General features: G+C 38.3%; 1 long non-coding RNA gene across 2 annotated transcripts; it reads right to left on the reverse strand.

Annotated features, from left to right (window-relative positions):
* Window positions 1–3,682: 3,682 nt before the first annotated feature.
* LOC149028832 (uncharacterized) lies at window positions 3,683–6,828 on the reverse strand. 2 transcript variants are annotated; one of them, XR_016172270.1, is made up of 3 exons: window positions 6,501–6,828; window positions 5,894–6,420; window positions 3,683–4,939 (listed from the first exon to the last, which is right to left on the reverse strand). It is a non-coding gene; the product is annotated as an uncharacterized LOC149028832 (long non-coding RNA). The 2 variants fall into 2 exon arrangements; XR_016172271.1 differs by having other exon boundaries at window positions 3,683–5,806.
* Between the last annotated feature and the right edge of the window lie 225 nt (window positions 6,829–7,053).

A 7,053-nucleotide genomic window follows, 5' to 3' on the forward strand; every position in this document is an offset into this window, starting at 1 on the left:
AGCAGCAGCAGCAGCAACAGTTACTCTACCACCACCCCCATCACCAACCTGATTTCCACCAGGTTTGCTGATCGACGCTGGAAAAGAGTTTTCAGATTGTAGCAGCTTTTCACATGCTCCTACACGTGTCGAGATAGGTCGATCGCGTCACGTCAAATCAGAGTACTTTGTTTTGGGGTTTATTCTGACTTCTTTTTTTTCTTAATTCATGAAATCTTTCTGTGTTTTAACCATGGAAAGAGTTTCCGCCGCGAACGACCGGGCGACCCCGGACGCCCGACGCGAGACGCGATCCGACGGAAAAAAAAAGGAGAACAGACGCGAAAGATCACAAACCAAACACAAGACAAGACCAAAAGAAGGTAAAGAAGGAAGAAAACCGAGAAAACATAAATAGAAAAATAGTAAAACACAAGAAAGAGCAAACCAACAACAGGACAGCCCAAAGAACAGAAAGGGAGGGAAGAAAAACAGAAAAAAGGAAACAAAAAGAAGAAGAAAGAAGGGAACCAACAGCGAAGAAGGCCAGAAGGAACACAAAAGGGCAGGGAGAAAAGGAAAAAAAGAAAAAAAAACAAAGCAACGCAAGGAAGGGAAGAGGATACAGAAAAAATGGAAACAAAAAAGAAGAACAAAAAAGAGGATGAAAGCAAAGCCAAGAGAGGCATAAGGAACAAAAAGGACAGGAGAGAATTAAAGGAAAATTAGAAAACAACCACAAGGTAGGATAGGACAAACAAAATAGCTAAAAAACCAGGGGTATCGCGAGAATCGGCGACGCGATTCGAAATGTCGTTCCCTGTGTTTTAACTTGCTAAGAAGTAAGATCTGACTTTCATTTTTCGAGAAATCCCGACGAAAAAGAAATTCAAGAAAATTTTCTAGGATCTGAGTGTGATGCTTGCATGACGAGGGTGGTGTTCCACGTGATTGGTTATAGATGAGGGTGTAGCGAAAATGCCAAACGAAAGGGAAGGAAAATTGCGATTTTGCTTCAGTCCTGCGTCTTTAATGCGCAGGACGATTCAGCCACCCGTTGGATGCGTTTTCAACAGATCGTGGCCGTTGAGTGAAAACTGAGCGGTTAAATGACATTTTGTCAGCAAACCGAGCGGTTTACTCCATCGAACCGCTCGACCATTTACAAACCGGTTTATACATTTTCAAAATGGGGGAAAACACAAAACGAAAACGTTGTTGCTCATTTCGCCATTTACCCTAATTTCAGAAGAAGCTGTGATCTTGAAGATGAAGAAGAAGCTTGAAGAAGAATAAGAAGCGCAGGACGATTCTCCCCCACGAGTCGATCAGTAAAAGGGATCTTGCTGCGTTTTGTAAGCTCCACCGAAGCTTTGATTTTGTGGAGATCATTTCTTCATGTTTGGTTTGGATCGGATTAGTGTAATCGGTGTTATGATTCTTGAGAGTAATGGTCGGATGAAATGGCTGGGTGGGTTGCGCAAGAAATATGGATGTTAGATCGGAGGGTTTACCTTTGAGATGCGATATGTTTTGAACCCCCGTTATTCCCAAGACTCGTCTGCAAGTATGGTTTATTCGAATTTGTTCCAGCATTTTGCCGTGGCATCCAAAGTTGTTAACTGGCTTGTCAAACCACCTATCCAGGTTCACTAACTCAGACCGCATACAAGAGCTTCCTTTAGTTTCTGCTCCAATAATTCACCGGCAGCTTCAGCATGGAAGTGCTTCAATTACCCCTCGGCCTCGTGCTCCCACAGAGTCCGCTGCTTTACCCCGACATTATCCACCTGCAAGTCAGTTCTTTCTCTATATCTTTACTCTTTTGGGAAGCTTCTTATTTGTTTTTATGTCATAAACTTTTTTTTTTCTTCTATAATCCATAGAATTTAGTTTCTGTAAATGCTGGTAATGCATGTAAAGAACGGATGGATTTTCCCCCTAAATGTTGGGTTTCTATTTTATGCATTCAATATTTAATTGGCATTTCCGAATATTGGAAATCTAGGGTATCAGTATTACCCTTGGGTGAATTTATTTCTAAAATGCATGTTTCTTTAAATCCATGACTAATTTACTACAGATAACCTAGATTTTTCTAGAGACATTTGAAAAAGTGGGAATTTTATTAGGGTTGATCAATTTTTGTAACCAAACTTAATTTGTCCATGCTCTGCACTTTCATAAAGAGATTCTTCTTCAAAACATTGGCAAGTCTATGAGTTCTATTCTGTTATAATTTTTAGGGAGAGATTCTGCCACACCATAGCTATTTCATGCCCTGTAAACATGCTCTGTAGGAGGGTAATTTCTTATTGGACAAGAGCTGGAAAGATGCAAGTATCATCACATCAAGTAATTTCTTATTTGCCTTCTTTCTATTCTTTCTTTTATAATAACCAATTAATGGCCTTCTTTCAGGCACATACAACTGACAAAACTAGAGAGTTTTTTGAACTTGAATCCAATATCACCTGGTCACTATGAACAAACTTATTGTTTTTTTTCTGATGAACAACCTTACTGTTAGTCCTGCCCATAATTTGCTAGGCAAATGATTTTTACAAATTTCTGTGACTGTTGGCCTTAATATGGTGATCATTTGAGGAAATGGTAATAATATCTTGGGAAGATTCTTCCTGTTGGGTTGGTTACAAAGTCTCCTTGGTATGAATGAGAATAACCCCTACTCCTACAGGCCCCAATGCCCCTTCTTTTGTAATTTTTTGTATCTTTGTAACCATAATAAGAGGCTGATTTGGTAAAGGATTTGATCAACTAGACTCTTGTGATTCAAGATTTAATATCAAGTCAAGAATGTTTCACCTGGTTATCTGTTATTTTTTTCTTTTTTTTTGGTGGGGGGGGGGGTGGGGATGAGGCTTTATTATTTGTTACTGTTCTTGTGAATATGAGCTTCTAAACATATTGATCTTTCTCTCTATCATTCTTTTGTGTGTGTTTGTAATTTCAAATGTCATATTTCATGGATAAATTTGCCATTTCACCATGCATGACATGCTTGATCATGTATTATCATTTGGATATACTATATTTGTGAGTGGTTGCTGCTCCAATTGCTGAAGTTAATGACTTGTCAAAGTGCCAGCACTGGTGTTCTTGTTAGCTTTAATTTTAAGGGTTGCAAACCGGCCAGACGACTATGACACTGATGATGAATACTTTGACCATAGATCTGGAGTTTGACAACCACCGATAAACAGACAAGGAGTTCCAGCACCAAGAGCTCCTATCAGTGGGACCCTTGAGTTACATCCAAGCAGAAATGATGCTTGGAGCACTAGGATGAGGGAAAAGTTGCAGCTCTTCATGGTTGAATCTCTGTTTTCCTTTTAGAAGTTTGAATAGTTGCATTTGTAGGGCTTGCATCTTGAATTGTCTAACCCAATGCTAGTAAACCATAGTTAGCTTGATTCCTCATGATTGTATCATATCTATGATTTATAGCAACATACTATCTTCCCCAAGGATTTTTGACTAGTTTTGCTTTGGATATTATAGATTACCTTCTTTGGAGCAGTGAATCTTTAGCTCAATTGGTAGAGCACTTGAAACACGAGCATGTTTCAAGAGGATGGTGGTTCAAATCCACCAAGATTCTTTTGATTCATTATGAGTTTATATTATACATTACAAACAACTTTTGTTTAGTTTGCACTTCACAACAAGAGTTGACCTCCCTGTAACTGATGGAGTGGAGGATTCAATACACTAAAATTGCATAGGGTCGCTTGGCAACAAATCATGTTTCCGTATTGAACTCTCATTTTAATAGGATAACCATCATAATTCTTTATTAAGAATGTACAATCATAGTCCAACATGTTTACAGAGGATTTGAGTTGTTCAAAAGTTAAAATTGGCAATTCTACTTGCAAGGCATCATGATGGAGCTGCTACATATTTTCACCATTCTTCTCCATATTCAAGCATATGCCAGAGGACTAAGTGCAAAATAAATAAAATACACAAAGTCCCTCATTCCCATACCAAAATAAGATTTTAGACTTCAGCACAAACTAAACCAAGTTTCAAAATTTTCTCTTCAATTCCAAATGGTTGGATTTCAAATAGATGAACAATTCAAATCCTATTTACAGAAGATTGAATCACATTCTATGAACCACACATTGAGTCCCAATATTCACATAAGACCACAATAAACATAATGAAATTTAACATTTCCATTAAGACCATCAAAACAGCTCTTCCCCATCCATGAACCTCAAACCAACAGTTGTTATGTCATAGTTCCTTCCCAACCATTAAGATGTCATGAATGGCCGTGGTTTGGTTGGATAATCTCTTGCTCATATCCAGAAATTAAATTTGTATCCCACAAATTACCAGCCAGCTCCTGACAAACCCTCAACCTTAAGGCGAGAGAATAGGGACTTGAAAGCCGAGATGGTGAGGATGCAAGTGCGACTAAAAGAAGTTGAGAAAGCAACCACAAACAATCAACTGACGGGCATTCCATCTTTTGATAAAACAACCATTGCCTTGAAGGTCATTTATCTACTCAATATCAAGAAAACTTGGTCGACTTTATCCCTTTAAACCTCTTGGTTCCAAAGGTCGGACCAAAACAAGCAGAGATAGACAACACTCCACTGCCTAAGCCATTCATCTATTTCTGTGCATTATATATTAAGTACAGTATCACTCACTCTCTTCCAAGGTTCAATAGATTAGTAGCCTTCTTCTTAGTCAGTGAAGCAAATATTCTGTAGATTTATCACTGTTTTGCAGCGAACTCTAAGAAACTTCAATAGTTCAATCTGAAGAAAAAGGAGAAAACTTGTTACTTGGAGTCCTTTCTTCATATGTATTTGACACCAGGAGCTTTTGATATCCATGGCCTTGGTTGTCAACTCTTCCCACAGGATGATGATGATGCTTGCTTACATATATTGAAAAAATTAGATCAATTACAAACCTGCAACAACATGAAGATGCACAGTGAACTTATACAACCATAAGATACAAACACAAGTACAAAATTCACTTGGTTTACAATAGCATTATAACAGCCTAAAATCCATGTTATCAAACTAGTCAAAATAACAAATCTTGATGTTATATCTGTTTCCAAGGAGTAGCAGAAGCAGAGAAAAGAGGAGAATTAAAATGATAGTTGAATGAATTTAGATTTTTTTTTAACACATTAAAGATAAGCATTCTAGATACGGAAGAAGAACCCTGATGGGATCAAACCATCATCCCCAGATAATATCTAGGTGCTCTTCCAATTGAGCTAAGGATTCACCTAAAAAATTAAACATGTTAGATAATTAAGAAAAAAAATAACCATATTACAAAGCACTTTATAAGCAACAACTCAAACAACATTATAAGCAAACCAATACTAAGCAAATAACATACAAGACCCATTTCTGGTAACAAGGGGTCCTTGTAGCCTAGTTCAAATTATAGAATTGTTATATGAATGAAAAGTCACAACTAATAATTCTAACCAAATAACAGAAACCAAATATTTTGGCTTTAGATATTATTAAGTTAGTCATTAAAATCCACAAGTCTACTGTACAATTATATACCCATAGGTCAACTTCTGTATGTATTCAATAAAAATTTTCACTTCTTGAGCATGAAGATAACCAGAGCAGAGCACTTGTGAGACATTTAGCATTGAAAGAACGTTTTATTCTCTAAATAGAGATATAAGAAAAGTGAGTATAGAATTAGTCACTGACATTTTGGGAAGAGACCATTGTACGCCCTCTCCCTTGCAGCAAGGCCAACATGTAACCAAAAAAGACAGTAGCAACCAGAACAGCAATCCCTTCAATGGAGTACACTAACAATTTTATCTATCTCCAGCATCAAAAGAATAAAGACACAGAAAAATCATCACTTTCGTTCAATTTACCTAAAGGAAAACCACTCCCATATTGGTAGGCACAGTCGTCAAAGTGGAGTTGTATCTCTCGAATAGCCTGGTTTGCTCTGTCTATGACAAGAAGAGAGCAGCTGCTTCCAATATAAACAACATCAAAATCATCAGAAAACTTTGCATCTTCACTTGGCCCATCAACATGCCCCCCCTCGGCTCCATTTTCCTCTTGCAGTTGTTGTAACTGCTTCACAAGCCCGAAATTCCAGTTCACTCCAACATTTAGAAATGCCAACTAAGTACTGAATGCATAAAATACAAACCCAACATTTAGGGGGAAAATCCATCTGTTCTTCCTATGCATTACCAGCATTTGCAGAAACTAAATTCCACAAAATAAAATAAAAAATAAAAATTATGACATAAAAACAAATAAAAAGCTTCCCTAAAGAGCACGAGGCCGAGGGGTAATTGAAGCACTTTCACCTGGACGCTGAAGCTGCCGGTGAATTATTGGAGCGGAAACTAAAGGAAGCTCTTCTCTCCAGTCTGAGTTAGTGAACCTGGATAGGTGGTTTGACAAGTCAGTAAACAACTTTCCCACGGCAAAATGCTGGAACAAATTCGAATAAACCATACTTACAGACGAGTCTTGGGAATAACTGGGTTGGAAGCTTTTCGCATCTCGAAGGTAAACCCTCCGATCTAACATCCATATTTCTTGCACACCCAGCCACTTCATCTGACCATTACTCTCAAGAATCATAACATCGATTACACTGATCTGATCCAAACCAAACATAACGAAATGATCTCCACAAAATCAAAGCTTCGATGGAGCTTACAAAACGCAGAAAGATCCCTTTTACGGATCGACTCGTGGGGGAGGATCGTCCTGCGCTTCGTCTTCTTCTTCAAGCTTCTTCTTCATCTTCAAGATCACAGCTTCTTCTGAAATTAGGGTAAATGGCCAAATGAGCAACCACGTTTTCGTTTTGTGTTTTCCCCCCATTTTGAAAACGTATAAACCGGTTTGTAAACGGTCGAGCGGTTCGATGGAGTAAACCGCTCGGTTTGCTGACAAAATGTCATTTAACCGCTCAATTTTCACTCAACGGCCACGATCTGTTGGAAATGCATCCAACGGGTGGCTGAATCGTCCTGCGCATTAAAGGCGCAGGACTGAAGCAAAATCG

Source organism: Hakea prostrata, chromosome 1, assembly GCF_041222555.1.
Source record: "Hakea prostrata isolate BN-2017 chromosome 1, UWA_Hpros_2, whole genome shotgun sequence".
NCBI lineage: Eukaryota > Viridiplantae > Streptophyta > Magnoliopsida > Proteales > Proteaceae > Hakea > Hakea prostrata.